Source organism: Pezoporus occidentalis, unplaced genomic scaffold, assembly GCF_034315485.1.
Source record: "Pezoporus occidentalis ecotype Australia unplaced genomic scaffold, CSIRO_AGI_Poc_V1 ctg73, whole genome shotgun sequence".
Lineage (NCBI taxonomy): Eukaryota > Metazoa > Chordata > Aves > Psittaciformes > Psittacidae > Pezoporus > Pezoporus occidentalis.
In genome coordinates this window covers 3,782,327-3,806,480 of record NW_026916082.1, presented here as the reverse complement: position 1 = coordinate 3,806,480, position 24,154 = coordinate 3,782,327, and the positions used below count along the sequence as shown (strand labels likewise).

General features: G+C 46.5%; 1 protein-coding gene and 1 long non-coding RNA gene across 3 annotated transcripts in view; one reads left to right on the top strand and one right to left on the bottom strand.

The window, feature by feature from the left end:
- Window positions 1-5,419: 5,419 nt before the first annotated feature.
- LOC134155064 (uncharacterized) lies at window positions 5,420-11,920 on the bottom strand. Its single transcript, XR_009961414.1, has 2 exons — window positions 10,246-11,920; window positions 5,420-8,634 (listed from the first exon to the last, which is right to left on the bottom strand). It is a non-coding gene; the product is annotated as an uncharacterized LOC134155064 (long non-coding RNA).
- A 9,235-nt stretch (window positions 11,921-21,155) lies between these two features.
- The window catches only part of XPNPEP1 (X-prolyl aminopeptidase 1), a 33,930-nt gene continuing 30,931 nt past the window's right edge, over window positions 21,156-24,154 (top strand). Inside the window, exons 1-2 of one of the 2 annotated variants that reach the window (XM_062601901.1) lie at window positions 21,156-21,175; window positions 22,548-22,643. The gene's annotated coding sequence lies outside the window, so the exon portion shown is untranslated. Of the gene's footprint in view, window positions 21,176-22,417; window positions 22,644-24,154 lie in introns of those variants that run through there. The other variant, XM_062601900.1, reaches the window with a different exon arrangement.

The following is a 24,154-nucleotide window of genomic DNA, read 5'->3' as shown; positions in this document are numbered from 1 at the left end:
ATGCAGAATATAATGCATACCCAGCGCTGAGATGGTCCCACCTGCTCAGACCAGCACTTTGGGAACCTGTAAATGCTGGCCACTAATAATGGGATGAGGTGGTATGGCATCTGTTATTTAATAAAGGCCTCTAACCATCTGGTGGTTGTAGGAAATTAAAACCTGCCTTGGGCACTGTAAGAACATATACTTACGTGTGGAGTGTGCTATGAAGGTAGGAGCAATTGGCTTCTCCCATTTGTGTATTTATTCACTCATGGAATCAGTAGCACTGTTCCTTGCATGTTCATCCCTTCTTTTTTATTTCCTATTATCTGTATCATGTTTTAATAAACTTTCACAAAGTTTATTAAAAGGCCAAGAAATAGCAAGTTTTAGGTGTGGTTTGGAAAGTGAGGGTAATACTGCAATGAAATTGTTGGATTGGGACTTGCTTCAGTTTCTGCACTCTGTATGGCCCAGACAACTGCTTAGCTAGATCGTGCTGTCACATGAGCAATTGGGTATGGACTGGCCACACACAGATTTCAGCTGGAAATTAGAGGAGAGTTGTTAATCATTAGAGCAATCAAATTTCATTTTTTTCAGGGGAGGTATTTGGAATGGAAAAATCTCACTGCTTTTGAGATGAAGTTTATTAAAGTCATTATACGATGTATTGTCTGCAACAGCAGGGGACAGACTTCATGTCTCGGTAGGCTGATTTGAGTGCTAAGGTGCTGCATGACATTGATCACACACCTTGAGATTTGAATTTCAGAGCCAGAGGTTGCTTAGCCTAGTAGATACTTTCTGTGTTTATTGTAGGGTGAGTTTTCTTCTCCTGGGCATGTGGATGAGTTTTGCTTTAGTCCTGGAAAGATTATGGAGATGACAAGTTCTCATAAATAAGGCTATAAATGGATTACAGGGATGAAGAAGAAACTTTCCTGCATGGGAGAAACTTCTCCCATTAATTCTGGAGGATTTGTTCCTTCCTTCTTAAACACTGCCAGGTGCTCCTGGAGAGTCACTGGCCTGTGACTGTGACAATGGGACTGTGGGACAGTTCTAGTTAGGCAGGTCTCTGCCTGTGCAGCTCCTGCAGCTCCTGCATGTGATGCAGCAAATGGAGATCCCTGCCTGTGCTGCCTGCCTGTGGGCTCCTGTGGTGCCTAGGGGCTGCTGTGTAGGCACCCTTCTGTGGAGTAGAAGAGCAGGGAGGACACGATGACATCCAGGACTGTTCTTTTGGGGTTCAGACTATAGCTTAGTGTATACAAAACCCCAAACACTTAACGAGTGAAACAAAACCCATAGGAAGCTACACCAACATTGCATTTTTGGCAAGTGGGTCCTCAGACATCCATCCGGCTCTGTTACTCTCTCTGGACCTCACAGTGTTGCTCTCTGTCTGCGGTGTCAATGAAACCCTCTCTCTGTATATTTACTGCTAAATATATTGTAAAAAAACTCCACACAACAGGTAAAGTGTTTCAGTTTTGGGGACTCAATCTGGCAGAAATACTTCGCCGCTTTACACGGTGCTGCAGCCTTTTCACCCTCTGTAAAGCCATGTGTCTAATCACTGGCCCGAGCTGAGCCACTCATTAGAAACTTGGCCAAACCACAAACATTTGTTTCCTTGCTCTATGCCAGACTCTAAGAAAGGAGGAGGGAGTGGCATGGAGCTCATGTTAATGAGTTCTTCATTCCCCACAGAGAGATAATCAGAGCACTGCTCAGAGATTCATCAACATTTTTTATTAGCACTTTGACGACCTACATGGAGGGTGGATTTTGGTTTTATTTTTAAGGAGTTACTTCGGCTAAGAGCTAGATAATTCCTCATGCAGCTGTGGTTTAGGAAGGAGCTCAGGGGACATGCATGCCAAATTACTGTAGCTCTAGTTTAAAAAGAAATATATGCCACAAGGTTTCCTGGGTGCCTCCTTTTTCAATCAAGGGCATTATGTCCTCAACCCGTCTCTTCTGGGTTATGGAGTGGAGGGGGGGGGGTGTGTGTGTGTTAGTTTCTTTTGCAGTCTTTGCAGCTTCCTTAGCAGTACAACAAAATGCCAAACACTTGTGGTACTGCATGTTCCCTGTGGACAAAGGACTGTAACAGCTCCCTGACCCCGGTCGCTCTGGGAGGCAGGATCCCTCAGGAGCAATGAAAGGAATATCCAGGGTCCAGCACTGATCTTACAGACCTATTCATCTTCAGATGGCTGTATGAGGAACAAGGTTCCTAAATGCTGAGGCCTGGAACCTTTTCAATGCTGCTGCAGGGTGAACCTCTAGCCAAGGGATTCCCCAGTGCCTGCTGGGGTCTTGTGGTGGGAGATCTTGCCACAACCATCTATATATCACAGCAAGATCCTAGGGCGAGAGAGCGCTCTCATGGGCTTGGTGAAGGCTGCTCAGATGTTACCCAATGTTACCCAAAGTTACAGCTTTCTTCCCATAAGGAGCCACCATTGTGGCAGTCAATAATGGCAGCTGCTCCAGTCTCTTTGGTTTGAAATGCACAGAGCTGCTGACCTTTTGCTGTCACTTAGGAGGGCTGTCGGATGGAAATTGCTGCACAGTCTCTTCCCATGCCTCCCCCACTCCCAGGTGGCCAGATTTCCTTCTGGTCATCTGGAGAGGGCTGTGAGAATATATACATTAAAGACAGGGATGTAGTCAAATACTGCAGGATAAGCAGGGTTATGAGAGTATTATAAAGGAATACTATTTACTTTTTCCTGAATCAAACCCCAAGTGTTTCCTGTCAGACCTCAATACAATGGGGCACAAACGTACAGTCCATTACGTTCACATTTCCTCCAAGCTGCTGTCGCTTTCCTTCAAACACAGAGGACAGGAAAGGATGCTTTCTGCCCCCACTTGTATCTCTTGACTGACTTTATCTCATTTGAAAACAGATTTGAGACATTCAGCATTCGCTCTCTTCAGTGCGTTGCCTCCCTTCTAATGCCTTAGGATGGGAGAGGTTGTAAATATGGAGTAATGCCTTTGAAATCAAAGAGAGCTTCACTGGGGTAACATCAGCATGAATGGACGCAAAATGAGGTCTGTGGGGAATAAAATGCTAAGTCTAGGGGAAAAATAAATAAATAAAAATCAAGACTCACAGCACTAGTCCAGAAGAATAGTAGCTCATACCGTATAAAAACCCCACAGTTCTCATTTCCTCCTTATCCCTTCAGGACAGGAAAGAACATCCTGCTCTTCTAATATGAGTAAAATACAAGTTATTTTTGGAAGCAGAAACTCTTGTTCTGAGCACATTTTTAAAAAGACATCTCTAATCTGTGATTCTGATGATGCATTTGGAGCACAGCACATCCTTTTGCATCAAGAAACCCACGTTTGGCGGCTTGGCACCATCTACACTGGGACTAAAGGTTTATGTGGGTTGAACAACAAAGTAGAGATTCTTTGTGAGCGTGTTAACTGTGACCTGAAGCTGAATTGCCATTTCTGATGGGGTGTGCAGTTCCCAGACCCACACCTTGTGGGAAGCCAGTACAACTGCCTGGGGAGAGGAACATGGAAGTGCAGGAGCATAAGGTCATGAGCTGGGGGAAGCGAGTGTTGATTCAGTAGCTCTGAACAAGGCCTTCTGTACCTATCCTGGACTCCAGCGCAAGCTCCCAGTTTCTTCTTCATTATCCCAAGACAAATTGGACACAGGACAAAGCTAGAGTCACCCCTTGCCCTCAGTGGTGATGCCTCTTTGCATGCTGTGCTTGTTGTTCTAACTCTGGCCCTGCAGAGGAGCGTGTGGTGCAATTTCCTGGACAAAAGTTTTGAAGTTTAGAGCATCAAGTCAAATTCAGGGCCTTTTGGGCAAACTGCTGCTTTTCATTTGTGATGGGTCACTTCAAAGGACCACACAGGGATGAAATCAGCCTCAAATTTGTTAATACGTGTTAATACTACTAATTCACGAATAATGTTTGGATTGTGCATAGGTAACTCTTACTCCCAAAGCCTCTTTTGAAGCAAATAAGAAGAACATATGTTAGCACAATCTCTAATGATAAGGATGAACAAATTGTAGAGGAGTTAATAATTTACCAATGCAAGATTAACAAATGGCAAATGTACTATAAAAACAGTTCCACTTTCCCTTTAAAAACCACTCATAGAGTACAAGATTTTAGCTCCTCTCAGTGTCAAGGGCCCCAAATACCTAAGCAGACTCTTGGGAATGACCTCATCTGTATTTTCTGAGCGTATTCCCAGGGATGCATAATGCTAGGAATGGCCGGGTCAAAAGCCCCAAAGAGCAGCATGGGCCAGCAGCGCCTAAGCAGAGCTTGCTGGCATCTGCCGGCAGCGTGCAAGCGTGTGCTCAGCACAATGTCCTTCTGTCACTGCAGCCATCGAGAGCACGCTTCAAAATCCATCGGGGGATATTCCTATGAAGTCAGTGGATTACTTGCATATTTCAAGCATTGATTTCCCTGGCGGGACAAACTGTGTTCAGTGTGTTTCATACGAAAGGACATGAGATTGCTGCTGCTGACTGTCTCGGTTTGTACTCAGACAGGAAGTGGATAAAGGCAGCGGGACTGATGATCAGGTCTGTGCAAACAGACACTGGAAACTCAAAACAAATCAGTCACAGAGGTATGTGGATAGTGTGTGAGAGGAAAACCCTTTGCTTTGCCTGGCAAATCCTGGTAATTCTTCAGAGTGTTTTAACCAGTTCTTTCCCTGCTGATGACTTACCCTAAACTGCAAAGTCAGTGGTTTTAACCAGGGTATCTGAACTCCCTGGGACTCCTCAAGGGAGAGATAAATGAATCTGCACAGCAGACTTCAGTGTCACAGCTGTTTTGCTAAGGTACATAAGGAAGCTATGGACAAGTAAAAAATTCCCTTTAACAACAGTTGTGTGTAATTCTACGTATCATCACTTATATACTAGAAAATAATACACAGATCCACTATCTAAGTAGAGGTCTGAATGTGTGTAAGTAAGTGTTATTCAGCAGAAGCAGCAGCTCAAACTACTGTGCAGAAAACAGAGCTTGGATTGTTTAAAGATAGATGGCAAAAAGCTATCAAACACCAACAGAGCTCCCTAAGCTTCACCAGAGTGGGAGATAAATCAGTACAAATTGAGTCTGTAGCCCCCTGTAGCTCTGCAAATCATCAAAAAAGACATTAATGTCATTAGCAAAACCAACAAACGTGCCTGTACTTATTACTTGTTTGTAATAAGATTTGGCTAGTGTATAATTAGCAGGCTGCAGAAGTCTTTTACAACCTCTGAGAACAGCCTGTCTGCCACACTGAGGCTCACCAGAAAATTCCTGTTCTTTCCACGTAGTTACAACTTCCTCATCAGTTTCTACCCCCTCAGATGGACTGACATTAGCATATGCAACATGTGAAATATATATATATACACACACATTAGTTTAGTTTGATTTTTTATTCTACAAGAATAGTCTTTGATGAGGAATGCTTGTTTCCCAAGAGGCAATAACACTTTTCTGCCAAGTGGGACAGTGAGTTATGTTGTGTATTTGTGGTACATAGACACGGGATTACCCATTAGCTGGCTTGAACGCATCTCATTGTGTATGGTTGACCAAGCCAGTTTTTGTCCTGCCGGGATACTTTTTCTCCAGGCTTAAGCATAGCTGTAGTGATTTATTTAAACATGCGCCTAACTATGGATATGCAAAGCCTGAGAGAGGCTGAAATGGGACACATCCTAGGGTAGCTGCTGAACTGGGATTCTGCTTTGGAGCCCTGTGTCAAAAACAAGGATCGAGTGACAGCAAATGGCACTGAACAAAACTGCAATTTGTGCCATCACTCCACAGAAAGTTGGGGGTACTTTAGTCTTTGGTACAGGTTTGGGTGCTGCTGGGTGGGAAAATGGCACACAAATGTTCAGCTGACATTAAAGCAGATGAGAATGGTGGTGTTGGAGTTGGCCTTCCGTCAAACCAAACGGCAGCTATGGATCCAGCATCCTGCCTGGCTTTCAGTTAGGAAACCAACTCCAGACCTTGCAGCTCTGCTTCATTTTTCTACAACTTGGGGGGGTTTCAAAGCTGTTGAATGAGAACATGAGAACCAGCTGTTTCACTTCCTTTTCCAACACCAGAGGTGTAAAGAGGCCAGCACACAGCCAAGAAATGGGGCCATGAGTCAGCTGGGAGTTTCTGAGCATCTGATTGATACCCTTACTTAGATTGAGTACTCTGGTGGCTGGTGCTGGGGCCAGCTCTCAGGTTCCTTTACTGTGTGTCCTCTGTGCTGTGCTCTGAAGCTCAACTCAGTGATATGAGTGCTTGGGGAAGCTGGCATGGAGGTACCTGTTTTGTGATCCACCCTCTGTCACTTGCACCAGTGCTGTGCCCTCCACATTTGAGAAAGCTCCTCCTGGTTTACAAAATGCGTAACTCAGATCCTGCCTCTCTGCCTTGTGAGTGGGTGCTTGGGATGGTGCTGGGATTGTGGGAATAGCTCCTCCCCATCTCATGGATGAAAAATACAGCCCCTTCACTTGTAATGTTGTTATCAGTGATTCAAAATGAGGTAACAAAAATACTTTCCATGCTGTGTAGCTGACTTCCTAGCAGAAAGATCCAGCTGCAGATATGATACTCATGCTCTGGTGCTTTCCAGGATTATCAGTGTAATTTTGGACACTAATGGAAAGATAACACCGAGTATTAAAAAAAACAACCAACAACTCAAAACAACAGCTCTAAGGGACTGAACATGTAGTTCTGTTGCTGCTACAAACTTTGTCTATGAATGGTCTTCAGGAAAAAACATCAAATGTGCATCCCCACGTATGAGAGTTGAAGTTTTCAGATGTTCTGATGGACTTTCAAATCCCAGCACATCAGGTGTTGCCATAATTCATAATTTATCTTCCACCTTGGTGTACATATTCCCGACCCTTGACTGAAGTGTCCTAAGCCACTGATTTCTCTAATGGGATTTAACACTTTGTGCTTTGGTTTCAAAGACAGCTAGCAGTCAGGCAACACCAGCCAGATTTACTTGCAGAGTCCTTCTGGTTTGTGAGAAGCTTTAGTTTCTCTCAAACTGGTGATTCAAGACTAATGAACTGCTGTGAATGCTCTGCTTTATCAGAGGAAATAGTTGGAGGCTGAAGTCTTGGTCCCTAACAAGTCTTTTTGAGGGTATTAACATGTCTTGCCAAGACCTAATAATTCCCTTGCAGCCAATGTGACATTCCACAGAGGCCATAAGGCAAGACTGGAAAAGGGGATCGTATGGCTCAGTCCAAGATGAATTAGCTACTCCAGAGAAACACCCTGTGCATATGACTTCTTTGCAGATGTGGATCTAAGGTCACAAAACCCACCAGATTTTGGTGAATCCATTCAAGACATCTATTGCTAAGACATCTCCTGTAAAAAAGAGAGGAATACATTTTCAAAACAGAAATGAAAACCCATTTCTGGGTTTTCACATGATATTCTTAGGAAAACAAGTAGCCTCGATGATTGGGGTTAAAAAAAAGGAATTGGGGAAGAGGATATTGCACAGCTATGACTAGATTTTGTTTGCTTGCTCTCCTGTGAGAGAAGTGTCAGGAGGAGAAAACCAGAAAAATGCTAAACATATTCCCTGTAATGTACCTGATTATGCAAAACACTGTCCTTCTGGGAGCTGCCTACAGCAGGTTAAGCCTCACTTTCAGAAGATGAACAGCAGGTTTTCAATTATAGCATTTCAGACCTCTGGAGTGGGGATTATGAGAAGATAGTGTAAATCAGACGGCTCTTTTAAGACATGCTTTTTATTCAGCAACAGGGCAAGCCCTCAGCCTGTTACTCTTGCAGGCACTCCAGGTATGCACAGTAAAGGGCAGTACAAAGATATCCAGAACATGCTCCAGGAGCAGTGGTGCATGGTTTGGGCTGGGAGGGGAGCAGTGCTTTGGATCCTGGGACATTACCATTGCTGTGCCCTGCTAAAATGCCATATGGCTAATTGTGGGACTAGTGTTCGTGCCTGCTAGTTGGGTTACTTCTGTGCCACATGCTATTGCTGGGCTAATTCTCCAGCCTTAAAGGCAACAGGAATTTTTTACCAGCAGCTGCAGTGAAAAGAGGCCAGTAGGCAGTGCTTTGCATCTCCTGATCTTTACTTGGTTCATCACTCATTGTTCTGACAGTTGTCTCATTTATTCACTTTTTACATCAAAATCCATCCCTCTAAAGCTTATGTTCAGCCTGAAGCTTCAGCATGTGCTAATAGTATTAATCATTCTGGAAATAGCTCTGTCTACTCTGCTATCAGTAGCTATCTTGATGACACACTGTCCCGGCTCCACATTGCTTCTCTGGGGGTGGCCTTCAAACAACTAAATAGGGGCACAGCAGGGGAGAGGGGTAGGAGGCAAAAGAAAGCAGAGGAGGATGCCCTTGGGTTGTGCCTCCATGTTTAGGAGCGTGTGTCAAGGTGTACTTAGCTGCAGTGTGATTCAGCCATGGTTTCTTCTGGGGAGGTCTGAGCTTCCGCTGGGCATCCCATCTGTCCTGGAGGAGACATCGCACAACAAGCTTGGGGTGGTAAAGATGGTCTGGGAAACCTTCCAAGAAGGGTCCTACTGTCACAAACATCAAGGGCAGATGAGACCTGCACATAGGCGAGCCAGGTCTTGAAAATGCTGTGGGATCCTGCAGTTCAAGTAAGTGTTGGTGTTGCTGCGTGACCTGTCCATATGGTTTTGCCTGTTTACTAGCCAGACTTCTGTGTATGCATCTCCTTAGAAAAAGTAAGGATATACTGGAAGGCTTTGAAACCTTCTCCTGGATATATTAAGAAGTAACACCATGTGTGGAGTCACCAGCAGAGAAATTCAACCAAGACTAAAAATAGAGTTTCCTTTTGCTTTCCTATTAAAAAGAAAATGCTAATGTCCAGTTCTAAAATGCTTATTTTATTTGCCTAATAGACAGTCTTCATAGAGAGTCTAAAGCACCCTCTGGGGCAATGTCATGTTTCCTTCACAATTGAACCAGGTTTTCTCTTCTTTCTGACCACATAATGCCTCACAGCTAGCTATGGTGACCATGGAAAAATGCCAGTCATAGTTATAAGGTTGCAAGTAACAGACTGCTAGCTTCTTTGAATATAATTCAGCTGCTGGAAAACAAATGATGGTCATGAGCATATGACTAGTCACCTGCCTGCTTCCTGGCCCATGGCTTAAGATCTTTGAATTAGTACAAAAATAATTCACAGTTAATGAAAAGCTGTCCTTTTCTGAAGGTCAATAGAGACAGCTCTGCCCATGATTGTACACGAAAAATTTCCACAATTGGCAAATCGCTTCCCTTGTCTTAGTTTTCCATTTTAAAATAGTACAAAGTATTTGCAAACCTGACTTTCCCAGGTGCCAGGGGAACAAACTCCCCCATAGGGCATTTGGTGGTCCCAGGTATACTGCTGTATGCTGCTGTACTGCAAGATGCACATGATGAAACAGTCCTTGAATAGGAAAACATGAGATCGTTTTTAGCTATTGACAGTCCATGAGAATGTAAAATGCATGAGACGTAAGTAAGAGTGGATCAGAATACTACTGTGGTAATTGTTTAAGAAATATTATGCTTTTATTCACAAATCAATAGACAAGTCAACAAGTTCATCTGAGATCACTGTGTATCTATTTGAGGCACTTCAGTAGTATTGTATTTTAGTATCCTAGTATCCCATAGCACATGTCAAAATATTATATTGGTAGTTGAAATTAGCTTAATTACCCGACTGCTTTGGCATTGATGATCTATTTTGACTTTGTGCTCCTTCAGGTAGTACTCTTCCTTCAACTCAGAGCATACTGTCAGCATTAACAGTGAATCATAGTCAGGAGCAAATAATCAGCTTGCAGCCTCATCTCTTTTCCAGCTAATGTTTTGCTATGAAGCATGTCTAAAAAGGCTGGAAATGAACATAAATTGAAAGTCAACTGAGCTATTTCCTGGCTTTTTACTATTGCAGCAATAATACCTGCGTCACTCAACAAATTGACTGAAAAAAGCCTGATTTTTGCTGTCAACATCATTGGGAAAAGGCCAAAGTTCCCCTTCAAGTTACAGCAGCACTGCCCAAGTGAAACAAATGTAAAAAATTACAATTTTGTGTGTTTTTTTCCTCCCTCCATGAATGTGGTGCATTTCTTGCATTACAGGCTAAGACATCCTATTCACATACATTGCTTTTTAATCAAATGCTTTCCTTTACCTGTTGCTTGACATTAACCCACTGCTCCTCCTCTGGATCCTCTCCTCCATCTCTGTGCTCCCATTTCCCTTCTGCTGCTGCTGCGCTGTTTAAGTTAACATCAGTTTCAAAAGTTCCCTTTTAATCAGCCCTAGCCTGTTGGCACGAGCTGTCAGCAGTATTCATTTCTCTAGGCTCTTGCCTTATGTTTCATTGCCTTGGCAACAAGATTTAGCAGCAAGGCAACAGCCTTGAACTTGTCAGAGTCTGTTGCAATGCGCTGAGAATGTATTACTCTCAGGCACCTCGGGTTGCTATAACAACCACTAACAATAAAACTCATCTCCTGGCTTTAAATACAGGAACTTTTACAGTCCGTTTCCTGGCAGAGCTGCGGCAGTATTATGTGGATCCTGGCTGTGCTTGTTTTGCTTTCTTCTTCCTTTTTGCATGATAGCAGCCTCCAGGAGCGAGTCACTGAGGCTCGGCAATAGGTATTGCAACCAGTGGCAGCAAGTGCAGGTGCTACTGGTGTTGAGTGAACAAAAAGCCAAGTGCCCACAGGGACAATGCGGGGCACAGAGCCCCAGCAGCAAACCCCAAACAGTCCAGGCTGCAGGCTGCATTCAGTGATGCTCAGTGCCTGCCTCCACCAGGCCTTTGGCTGTGGCAAATACATCCTGCATGGATGGTAACTGTGTCCTTAGGAGGAGACTGCAGCCATCAGAGAGGCACTGTTGGTCTCTAGCAGCACGAATGTTTTCTCCCACTCTTGCAAGTACCCAGCAGGCCTTACTGATGAGAATAAAGGAGCAGTGCTAATGTGGGGAGATGTGCAAAGGACTGATGACTGTCATAGAATCATAGAAGATCTTGAGTTGGAAGGGACCCATAAGGATCATTGAGTCCAACTCCTTGCTCCTCGCAGGACTACATAACACTAAATCAGATGATTAAGAGCATCCTCCAGATGCTCCTTGAACTCTGGCATGCTTGGTGCTGTGGGGAGCCTGTTCCAGTCATTGACCACCCTTCCAGTAATGAATCTTTTCCTAATGATCAATCTGAACTTTCCCTGACACAGCTTCATTCCATCTCCTCGTGTCCTGTTGCTGGTCACCAAAGAGAGGAGATCAGCACCAGGATTACCCCATCCCAGGTAGAGACGTGTACTCATGTATATGTGCCCTGCTCAGCACAGGCTATCACAACACAAATGTCACAAATTAGGTCTGAATCACTCATGTTAGGTGTCAAGAAAAGCCACCACCTCTTAGCAGAGACACGTCTTTCCGTGCCAGAGGAGCCCTTTATGAGGAACACTTTCAGTCAATGGAAATGCAAGGTGAGGATGTAAATTGAGCCAGTGGGGCTTTAGGAACCATGGAAATTTCCCAGCAGCTCACCCGCTGCCCTGTCACACCTCCTTCCTGTGGCTTCATTCATGAGGACAGTGCAAAGCACTCATCCTTTTCCTGTATGTCACCGCCATGAGTATCTCGTGCAGACTTCACATCATTCTCACTTTTCCATTGCACGGGTCATATTTCTTCAAAGGGATGGAATTCATAACCCATGACTCGAACAATGGGAAGGCTTGTTTAAGAATAACTCAGGATACAGCACATTTCAAGCACTGTGAGGGATGCAAACAGGAACAGAAGAGAAGCAGCAGATCTTTCCTTCTTTAGGAATGAAGCCCAGCTCCCACAGCCAGGAAGCACTGGTGGTGATACAGCTCTCAGTGAAATGTGGGAGGAGGCAGAGCTCTGTCTGAGCAAAACTCTGTTTTGACTGATTTTAAACTATAAAAATGGTGCTTTTCATTCCCCACAACTGCTGTCAGGGAAGGACAGTGGTTGTGGGTGGTAGGAGGGCTGGAGGGCTGGTATCACACTGCTTTCCTGCCACCCTGTGGGACCAGAGGCTGTGGCCCCTTGGGGACCCCAAGCACAGAGCGCCACCTGGACCCACAGGTCTCTTAGAAATGACCCAAACAGGACCCACATGAGCAATGATATCCTGCTGATGATAACAGAATCAGTGCATGACAGAAAAGGTTGCAAGCAAGAAGCATCCCTGGATATGCACTGTCTTTCTACAGGGACCCTTTTCATTGCTTCATTTGCTTTTTCAGGCTCTTGCTTGCTCTTGCAGAGTTCTGAATAAGCATTCTCCATACTGAGTTGCTAAGAACTGAGCAGCTAACTTGACAGGGACACCCCAGCCCCCAAACTTCTCTGGAGCTCCTTGCATTCCATGTTTCATTTGGCAAAAAATACCATCTTTTCTGACTGCTAATCACATTTTGGTTTCACAGGTAAAAATAACTGATTGAACAAAAGGAGCCTTTGCTTTAAGGAAAACACCTCATTTGAAAAGCCTAGGACTCAGTTGTGCAGTTAGATTTCAGGAGGATAGTGTCTAAAGACCTGAAATATCACAGATGTGGTCTTGGATGGTCCCAGACATCTCATGGATGTGAGCTATGGGTCCCTGTCCCTTGGGCATTGAAGTTAAAAAGTGTGGCCAGGCACCAAACTAAAGCATCCAAACAGCCTCAGAGTTTGCTGTAATGTGCAGGGCATGTGCCAGCACACAGGGTTGTGCCAGGGTAAGGCCAGTTACAGGACTCAGGCTGCATTTTTAAGCTTTACACGTGTAGAATGTTTAATCCTAACTTTTCCACTCTGTCCCGTTATCTGAGACAGACAGAAACCCAATACTTTGTGTCTGGACTCCTGCACCCACTGGAATAAACATCTGTTTCTTGTACTGTGATTCATTTAATACATTGCATAGCACAGGACACCAAATTATTTCCACACATTCAGGCCCAAGGGATTTTTCGGCAGGTGAGTGTGTCTTGATCACAAAGGCAGTGACTTTGGGTGCAAGTTGGGGCTTATAACATGTGGCCCATATATATATATATATATTTATGTAATATCTATGATTTATATTTATAAAAATATATGTTTATAAATATATGTTTATAAATATATATATAAAATTAGATTTCTACTATACTGCAAATGTTCATTAGAAACAAAATCCATACCTGGTCTCTCGCTGCTAATCCCAGGTGCCAGAGACTTGGGTTAGTGTTCCCTGAAAGAGATGCGCCACTATCCCAAGCTTGCCTCCTGGGCAGACAGGGAGAGAAGCAGCATTACGGAAGGCAAAGGCACCTGGCTCCATTAGTTTTATTGCTGGAGCAGATAAGGAAACCTTGCGTAATAAAAATGCTTCCCAGGTGTCTGGCCAAAACACAGGCAGGTCACTGCACCCTGTTATCGTTTGTGATAGCGAAGACTTTGAGGAAGAATAGTATCATATGAACTGAACAAAAGCCTCTGTTATGCAATAAGCATAATTTTCATATTTAAATATGGAATACATACATAAATATATCCAGTTCATCAGGACATAGTTCCTCAGCAGCATGGAGTTTTATGCAAGCTGGACAAATGAGCTTCTAAATCACTTACCAGGGCACCACTGACCACTGTGGCCTCTTGCATGCAGTACATCCAGCTTTTCCCATCTTTTGTCCTGCTAGAACAGACAAGTGAAAACTAAAAAGTGCTGGGAATGGCCATGAGGATCACATTTCACTTGCAAACAGGCAAGTGCAGGTAAGCAGGGATGTGTGTGCAGTTTGGTGTTGAAACAGAGCCAGGCAGAGAACTCAGCAAACGCTTCATTTTCATTCTTGTCACTGATGGTTTACAAGCAAATTCCTAACATCTGGTATTTAACTGAAGGGAGCAGACGTGGAACTACTCAGATATCTACCTGGCCTGCTGCTGCCTCCCTTTCCTTTCCAAATGCAGCTGCTGGGAACCACCCAACCATGATCAACTTCCAGTCCTGGCTGGATAAATTGTCCTCCCAAGAAAACCTCAGATAAGATCTCCAGATAGGCTTGTTTCTTCTCTCCCTGCTATCTTTTCCCCCAAACACACCATGTGTTGTCGCAGTTTCCAGTTTCACTGTTTCCAAACACACAGAATTTGTTTTAAACGTGATCCAAAAGGACTTGTGCCACATGTTTGAAACTTCCATTTAACTCGGAGCTGAGAGCTTAAAATACAAGCAGTTTACTGTCAAACCATTTTCAGGCCTTTCCTTGCCTTGGCACATTACAGCACTGCTGTTATACGGTACCAAAACACTATCATTACTTGTTGTTAGGTAATTTTCTAGGGTGGAAATAGGAAGAAAACAGGACTTAACATACTTGCTGTATGTGTCTCCCACATGGGTATAGGTGTGCCTCAGGGAGGATGTGAGCTTGCTGAGCCGGTGAAGAAGCATGATTGTGACCAAACTCACTGCAGGGCTTTCCTGAGTAAAAGAACTTGTAGGTGACAGTTTGCAGGACAGCGCCTGCAGAACACAAACACAAGTGGGCTGGTTGTCGTCCAGGGAATGCTGGTGCTGTCACACAGATGGGAGGGGATGTTTGGCCATATGTGTAACATTGTATCCTGGGCTGCATCAAAAGGAGTGTGACCAGCAGGTCGAAGGAGGTGATCCTGCCCCTCTACTCTGCTCTCGTGAGACCTCACTTGGAGTATTGTGTGCAGTTCTGGTGTCCTCAACATAAAAAGGACATGGAACTGTTGGAACAAGTCCAGAGGAGGGCCATGAGGATGACCAGGGGGCTGGAGCACCTCCTGTATGAAGACAGGCTGAGAAAGTTGGGGCTGTTCAGGCTGGAGAAGAGAAGGCTGCGTGGAGACCTCATAGCAGCCTTCCAGTATCTGAAGGGGGCCTATAGGGATGCTGGGGAGGGACTCTTCTTTAGGGACTGTAGTGATAGGACAAGGGGTAAGAAGTTTAGATTGGATATAAGGAGGAAATTCTTTCCTGTGAGGGTGGTGAGGCACTGGAATGGGTTGCCCAAGGAAGTGGTAAATGCTCCATCCCTGGTGGTGTGCAAGGCCAGGTTGGACAGAGCCTTGGGCAACATGGTCTAGTGTGAGGCATTCCTGCCCATGGCGGGGGGTTGGAACGGGATGATCTTAAGTTCCCTTCCAACCAAAACCATTCTATGATTCTATGACTGTAAAAAGTATGTTTTGGCCCTGTGTTGGCAGGGGGGGATCAATCCCCCCCCACCCCCCAACCCCCTGTGGGTCTCCTAAAATATTTCTTGTCTTGGAAGCGGTGCCGAGGCTGCAACAGTGGGACCATGTCAATGGGAGAGCCCAGTGGTGCCTATGGCCGCAGCCCTTGCATTCCCACAGGCCTCAGTGGGAAAGTGGAGCTGAAAGAATCCTTTCACCAGGAGATGTCCCACCACTAGCAGGACCAAAAGCCAGGCTCAGAGTGAACTGAGCTGTAGCATACCCAGTCCTCAGCGACAGCTATGCAGATCTTCAGCCCCATGCTACAAATCCCCATTTCCTATTGCTGTCTCCCACAGCATCCTGCACCACAACCGCTGCTTTGGGGCAAAAGAAATGCATCCCAGTCACAAACTGGTCAGCCTCTGATATCACGGACTCACCAAGGTGTCAAACAGCTCGCATCAGGAAAAGGTTGTGGGCTTGCTTGAGGTGGGCAGAGGTCAGCCTGGGAAATCAGATTGCAAAACAGGAGTCTGAATTTCACATGTGCCCAACAGGAAAAGGTGAATGGAATTGTTACAACCACAATAAAGGTATCATGGGTATAGGAGGGTTGATAAGATAAAGGGAGTTCTTTTATGGCTTATTTCCCAGCCTTGATCACTTGATACAGATAAAGATTACAAAGGAGTTTATGGCTCTGTCACTTAGTGAGGCTGGTCTCGGGCAAGTTTGGTTGCTACTTGTCTAGATCTTTCTTCCTCTTTCATAATTTGATGCAAATACAGCACTATAAGAACATAAAAGATAGCCCAATTAGGACAATCTAGTTACAGCAAGGTAGATTGAAGTGCTTTCATAAACCACCTTTGCAACAGAACTTGAACCATTTCAGCTGAGATCAAAGAGACATTTAGAAAGGGCAGTTTCATACATTCCAGATTATGTATTATAGACAGCACTGTCTTTTAAATAAATTATTAAAGTATTTTACATTATCTACATTGGTAGGTTCATTAGGGCCACTTCAAAGCTTCCCAGAGACCCCAAACGCCCAGGAAACAAGCATCAAACATTTTGGCTTAACTGGAAAGCTCATTCTGCTTTCTCTTATTTAACTTAATAGTCATATATTATTCAAACAAAATAAATAGTGCTGCCTCCTGTGCTCATCTGGGCAAAGCCTTTAGCAGCAATCCACTGGCTCGTGGGCATCCACCACGCTCTGCATGAGCCACATCTCAGCACCAGTCCTCTATGCTCTCCAGTTCCCCACCCAGGCTCATCCATGGGCTTAATGGGGGTCCTGCTGGGTCAGACCACTGGTGGTACTGGGATATTTATGGTGTTTAGACCTAGGTCTCTGCAGACAGGCCGGACACCATCCAATGGAGCACAGTCATGCCTCCACCTGAAAAATGGCTGTTTACAGCAGAGGACTTGTCATGAGCCTCATCAAATGTCTGAAAAATGCTTTCTGGCCTGAATCCATCTTTTCTTACTAGTTCATTCCTCTTCTGGAATGAGGTTCCCATGCAGAATACTCATCAGTATGTCTTTATTCTACAAGGAAGGGAAGAAAATTAGTCTAAATTTTAGTGCTCAATGAGTCAGAACCAGTTAGAAGTAACCTCTGGGTACAGAAGCCTTCACAACATGGCTCTGCAGTACCTGGTGCTCAATAGCAACTAAGAAGCTCTTCCAGACTTCAATATATTCCCTTCTATTTTCTGCTTCCTTTGGCACATTTTTAGGAGACGGGAATGCAGACTTTTTTCTATTTTAACCATTATTAAATCAAGATCTTGATCAGGAAGACAGAATGAGGACACATTTTGGTCACCAAACAATATAGTAAGGTGTTCTCAGTGGTGGCTTAATTTGTTTTAAATTACAGAGAGACATCAATATCACATTGATAGTCTGCCCATAGTGGTGCTTGTTATTCCTGCCCTGAGCTAGGACCAAAGCAGAGAAAGGTAATCAAATTCAATCATCCTGGTGTGCTCCCTTCTCACTCTGGGGCTGTAGGGTAGCTCCAGGAGGCAGAACAGATCTCCTCTCACACTGTAGCTGCTCTCCTTGGACTGGCTGTAGACGGGCAGGATGTCATCTCCAGGCCTAGAGGAATTAATGAGGCAAGTTCAATGAAGATGCTGAGCCCTGTCCTTCCCCTTGTACACTGAACACTGTGAGCAGCCTGGTTATTTCATGCTCTGGACAGTCCCCAAGTTGCACTCGCACATTTTCTTTCCTTCTCTATTTGATTGCTGCTGCTCCCACGGCCCATTAGCTAACCCAAACTGATTTAATAATGATTCACTGGCAAAAAATTAATCAAATAAACAATTCCACTGGCACAGGTGTTAAGACCACCTTGCATTTAGTCACTGCCCTGAATTCAGCCAAACCGAAAGGTCAGCAGGGCAGGAAGAGGCCACGCACTATTAGCTCTGCCCCTGGAAAGAGAGTGTGGAGCATGTGGGCTATGCCAAGGAAGGGCTGGAGTCTCCCGTTTCCTTGGGTAAAATGTGCACAAGCCAGGAGCATAGGTAAGGAAAAGGCATCCCTGTGGTATAACTAGAAAGGCACATGATGGACATTAGGAGTGCTTTGGACTGCCTGTCCTGGGTTCAGCAGTAGCAGTCATTTTTTCTCCTTCTTAAGTAGCTGGTACAGTGCTGTGTTTTTGTCTTTTGGCCTGGGAACAGCGCTGATAACACCGATGGGTTTAGTTACTGCTCAGTAATGTTTACTCTGACCAAGGACTTTCTGAGTCTCATGCTCTGCCAGGGAGGAGGGGAAGCCGGGAGGAAGCAGAGACAGGACACCTGACCCAAACTAGCCAAAAAGCTATTCCATACCACAGCACGTCATGCCCACTAGATAAACTGGGGACAGTTACCCAGAAGGGTTAGATCACTGCTCGGTCAGGCTGGGTATCAGTTGGCAGGTGGTGAGCAGTTGTATTCTCTTCCCTTGTTATTTCCCTTATCATTATTATCCTTGGTGGTAGCAGTAGTGATTTGTGTTATACCTTAGTTACTGGACTGCTCTTATCTCAACCCATGGGAGTTACATTCTTTTGATTCTCCTGTCCATCCCTCCAGGAGCTGGGGGGGGGGAGGAGGGGGGGGGCAGTGAGCGAGCGGCTATGTGTTTCTGAGTTACTGGCTGGGCTTAAACCACAACACTGCCCCATTCCCTTTCCCTGGGCTGGCACAGAGCTCAGCAGGTGCAGAGCTCTCCACAACCCTCTATTAAGAGCTGCAGCTAAATGCAAAATCTAACCCCAAATTATTACCATGAGTCAGAGGAGGCTGAAGGAACCCTTTCACAACCCTGACTGCATCCAGCTGTAGAGTTCGCCATTGGCAAATGATTTCCATGATCATAGTGCCAGCGCTGCAGTGCTTTTACAATGTCCTGACATGTGCTTTAGCATGAGCACTGCTGGATTCTGGCTGGTGTCCCAGTAATGTATCTTCTCAGCAAGCATTCTGCAGGGTGAACATAACGTGGTCTGTAATACAAATGCAAAACATGGATGTATTCACCCTGAGGGGGACACTGATTTGATGATCTAAATGGGCCTTTCCAGCCCAGGCTGCCTGAATTGTGTAAGAAGTCCCTTGTGGGCAAGGCTGGAAGATGAGGGAGAATAATAAGGAAACAGCAATTAGCTTCACCCAAGCAGATTAACAAGGGAAGAAAACTCTTCCTGCTGTAACGATCATGGTCACCAGCCTTCCCCTTTCTCTCCTGTCCCTCCTCAAGGACAGCCTGCAGCCCTGGCCCATTCCAACGGCCTTTCCCAATGCTGGGATACTGGTTGCAGGACAGACCTTTTATTCTCTTCTGTCAGATCACACGTATTGCTGTGTTATGCCCTAGATTTTATCTGAGATGTGTGAGACAGAGCTCCACAATGTGGAGAGCCACAGAAGGCAGCAGCAGGGCTGCAGGGGGGCTAGAACGGCTCAGTCTGGAGAACAAAGAGGCAGCCAGACCCCTTCCAGATGTGCATAGCAAAAGGGCAAGGGGCAAGCTGCAATGAGGAAATTAGAATCACAGAATAGTTATGGTTGGAAAGGACCTTAAGATCATCAAGTTCCAGCCCCCAAATTCTGCTTGGCTATCAGAAATAAAGCGTTTTACTCCAGGGTGGTCAGCACTACCACGGGAGGCTGTGCTTGGAGACACACAAAACCCAGCAGGAGAGTCCCTAAACAACCTGTTCTAGCTTTGAAGCTGGCCTTGCTTTTAGCAGGGGTTTGGGTTAGAGACCTCCAAAAACCTCTCCCCCCCCCCCCCCCCCCCCCCGAATTATTCTATGTGTCTCTCATCTTGTTTTTGCTTCATGCTTCCCCTGGAAATACATCAGAAATACTTCAGTAGTCAGGGAGACCCAGGTGGCTCAGTAAAAGCCTGGACTGTGTTGGCTCACTAGGCACAGCAGCAAACATTTGTCAGTTTGTGGGTAAAGCTCTGCAGGCTATGCCATTGGTGTGGACTGAGGGAGAAGAAGGATGAAGGGCAAAGTAGCTGCTGGCTGCACCTTTTCTCCTCTGGAAAAATGCTGACAGGCCCAAGGACCAGTTTCATGAGTTGACCTTGTATCCAAACAGTTCTCCCCTGCCAGCAGGATGCTGCATGTAGTGCTCAGCCTGTGTATCTCTGAGGGGCTAGTACTGAGCATCTCCTAGTCCTAAGGGCCCAGCCCAGCACCTGCTCTCCTAATGAGTTCCCAGGATGCACGGGAGGCCCTGACCTAAGATGGGTTTCACTGAGCTCCACATTTTCCTTCTCTCTTCTTCCTCACAGAAGGAGGGGCGGCTGCAGCACTGTCCCAGCGTGGGGACAGAGGGTCCCCAGGGCACCGACTGCTGCAAAGAAACCCCTCCGGCCCAGATGCAGCTACAAAACAGCTTTTTTTACTTTGTTATAGCCTTTCTTGGTGATGGTCTTCTCATTCCTGCATTTCTGTAACTGCCTCCTGGCTTTGTCAATAGGGTCCACTTATAGCCCCCCTGTAAAACACCGCCAGGGGCAGAGGAGAGTGGTGGAAGGTGTTTTCATCAGGAACATGCATGACAAACAGCCGTATTTTACAACAGTTCCACTGACTGTTACAAACAGCGCTGTTACTCCTCCCGTCCAAGCACAAAACTGATGGTAAGCTAGCTTGAAAAGTAGATGGTGGATCCTTGTGCTGAGGCCTTAGCAGTGATGGGATGCGGGACGCTGCCGTTCTTCTGCCGCTGTGCTCAGCCCCAGAGAGCGAGCGGTGCCAGCGCTCACTCACTCGCTCCTCCGGGACACCGGGCCCTGCCCTGGCTCCTTCCCGCCCGCCTCGGCCGCTCCCTAGCACTGGTGGCTCCGGAGTCAGGCCGGGCGGGAGGGAGAGAAGCCAAGCGTCAAATCCCTGCTACGGACGGTGTGTTTGGGAGTCACAGCCCGAAGCGGATGCAAGGGCCGAGGTTCCGTGGACACAGCCCCGAAGCGGTTCTCTCCGCTCCGGTTTTACACCGCGGGGAGGCACCGGTACCGGCCAAACGCCGACACTTCCCGCTGCTTGCAGCACCCTCCGATCCTCCGCCTGGACCGGAACACAGAGCCCTCCCCCAGCAGGGAGGGCGCCGAGCACCGGACTGGGACCACGGGATAGGGCGGGCTAGCCCGTCCCGGTCCCGGTCCTGATCCCGATCCCGATCCCGATCCCGGTCCCGATCCCGGTCCCGATCCCGGTCCCGGTCCCGGTCCCGGTCCCGTCCGTGACATCCGCCGGCACGTCATCGGCGGCTGGCCGCAGCTGCCCACGTGATCGCTGACGTCGCTGCGCTGCGGCGGGCGGGCGGGCGGGCCGGCTGCAGGTGAGGAGCGGCGGGGCGGGGGCAGCGGAAGGCCTGGGCCCGGGTGGGTGCTGCGGGGTGATGGTGGAGCACGGCGGGCGGGTGTGCAGGGCTTTCCGCACGGCCTCAGAACCGGCACCGCCAGCCGCTCCCCCTCCGGCTGTCCGGGGCGCCCAGGCCCTGCCGGGGTGCCCAGGCCCTGCCGGGGTACCCAGGCCCTCTTAGGCAGGCCCGGTCAGGGAGTCCAGGCCCAAGGGGCCCCCGTCAGCCTGTGTGGGGCTGGGGAGGCGCAGGCAGGGCTGGGGCTCTCGGTGAGGTTGGTGTGCAGGGTACTGGGGGGCAAGCTTTGGGGTTTGTGCCTCAGTGCAGGGCTGCGAGTGCTTGGGCTGCCCTGCATGCAGCCAGCCCGGGCAGGAGGGCCTGGCTTTGAGGCAGTGCCGCTGGTTCCTGGTGATACAAGCTGACATACTGATGTTGAACGCTGGCACAGGGTGCCCAGAGAAGCTGTGGCTGCCCCATCGCTGGTAGTGTTCAAGGCCAGGTTCGACGTGGCTTGGAGCAACCTGGTCTAGTGGAAGGTGTTCCTGCCCTTAGAAGGGGGTTAGAACTGGATGAGCTTTAACATCCGTTCCAACCCAAACTATTCTATGATTATATGAGCAAGTGTATTCATAAAAGAAAACGAAGAGGAAATTATCAGAGGAATAAGTGTATGTGAAGCAAACAACATAACCACTCGGGGTGGTCTAATGCCGCAGACACAGGCAAATCCAGATGTAGCCTCACCTGTTCTTGCCTCCCTTCCCCGCCATGGGCCTCATGTCCCCAGCCATGGCCTGCACCCAGGGTTGCAGCAGCCCATCGCTCTGTGTGCATGTGGGAAGCAGGAGGAGACGTCTGGTTCCTCCAGCAGCATTTTCATGGTTGCTGTTTGACTTGTGTGTCTGATAGACATGTTCTCCAGGCAGGATCCGGCCAGGGCCCTTGGAGAGCTGGCTCCTGTGGTCTAGTGAGGTGTAGATAATATATGTCTAGACAGTGACAGATTTTGGGATCCAACTCTGTCATCATGCTGCAGTGGTACTTCACATGTTACTTCTGCTCTGCCTTAGTTTCCCCATCTGTAAAGTGGGGACTTGCCTCTGACATAATGGTTGTGAAATAAATTGGCATAAACCAACACATGCTTGTAAGATTTAATTATAAGTCTTGACAAGTAAAGTCAAGTGGCTGGCCGTTGACACTCCCTGCTCCCCCATGGTTCACCCTCCATGCATCTCCAGTCTGGCCAGTGGAATATAGTGTTAATGGACTTCTAGCTCTTTGAGAATTAGAATATTTTATGGAGGGCAAAGTTTGTCAGCTGCTTCAGTTTTGCCCTTTGCTTTCTCAGGCACAGTGGAGCTTATGAAGACCAAGCAAAAAGCTGAATGGTATTTTGTGTGAGGAGAGGCAAGAGGCATCCAGACTTGAGGAACTACAGAGGCAGGTAACATGGGAGTGTGACACACTGGAGAAAGGGCAGGGAATGGGACTGTTTCTTGCACTGCTAATCATAGAATCATAGAATGATTTGGGTTGGAAATGACCTTAAGATCATCCAGTTCCAATGCTCTGCCATGGGTAGGGGTGGCTCACCCTGGACCATGTTGCCCAGGGCCATGTCCAGCCTGGCCTTGAGCACTGCCAAGGATGGAGCATTCACCACTTCTTTGGGCAGTAAAGAACTTCTTTCAGCTGTGATTGGTGTTAAATCACTGGGGTGATTAAATAATTATAGGGAACAAGTTTTAACTTTGTAGAGGATTATAATTATGACCTGGAAAGGAAAGGTCACTTGTTAAAAATTATGGGTGGACCAGAGTAAATGACTACCAAAGATGTAGGAGAAAAGAACTTCACTTTCTCTGGAAGCTGAAGACAATTCTATTGGAAAGATTGTGAAGGATTTTTCTTAAAGCCATTTCTTATACTGTAGGACATCTAAAATAGATGTCCTCCTCAATATGGGTTTTGTTGGTAATCTGGCTTAGTTGTGTTTTAATATTGAAAGCAAATCTTTCAGCAGTGAGAGTACTTAGTTTTGCCCTTGAGAGACTCTTTTGCTTGCTAAGAAAACCATGGCTTGTCAGCAAGGAGCTTTATTAAAAGGGAAAGCCTTGTCATTCCTTGCCTGTTTGAATGAGACTTTCAGGCTTGTGGAAACAAAGCACAGGTCAAGAAAGGAAGCTGTGTCCTTATGAGTCAGATTCTTTCTTACTGGCTGGTCGCTGTGTTGTTGCTTTCTCTCCTTTGTGCTTTTCCTTTGGACATACATCAGCAGCAAAGTTATAGAATGCTACAGCAGCTTGTCACAAACGACAGATAGAAACAATCATATTATAATAAAGTCCAGTGTATCTTGCAAACACTGTATAAACTATGAAATTTGTCCTGGAAATAAATCTGAGGTATTATCCCATTGGAGTCAAGATACCACTTTGAGGACTTAGTGTGTGGTGCCTTTTGAGCTTGATTTGCTTCTGGTGGTTCGGATTTTAAAACACACTGTACTTGTGGACAGACAATCAGTCACACGCAAGTCTGGTGTACTCCAAACTTCCTGTGGTGAGACATGTGGTGGTGTTGGGCTGAGATTTTTACTCCTGAAATGTATCAGGTCTTGGTTCAGTTCCTGACTTGGTCACAGCGATGCTTGGTGACCTTGGTCAAATCATGTCTTCCTATGGTTTGTGAAATGGAGGGAGCTTTCTGCCTTCGTGTTTAGATGGCAGATATCACAGAGAGGGGCTGTGCTTTACTGGGTTTTGGCGTAAGACCGTAATGTCCCTTGGGACTCCTGGTAGTTACTGAGGTTTAAATAGAATAAATACTTGGATAAGCAAAAAATGTTGGAGACTTGCATGCTATTTGCTGCTCCCATGTATGATCTGTTTGTGGACATGGCTGTGAAATGAGTTGTGAAATGAGCTGGTCAGAGTTAAATACTTCATAGCATGG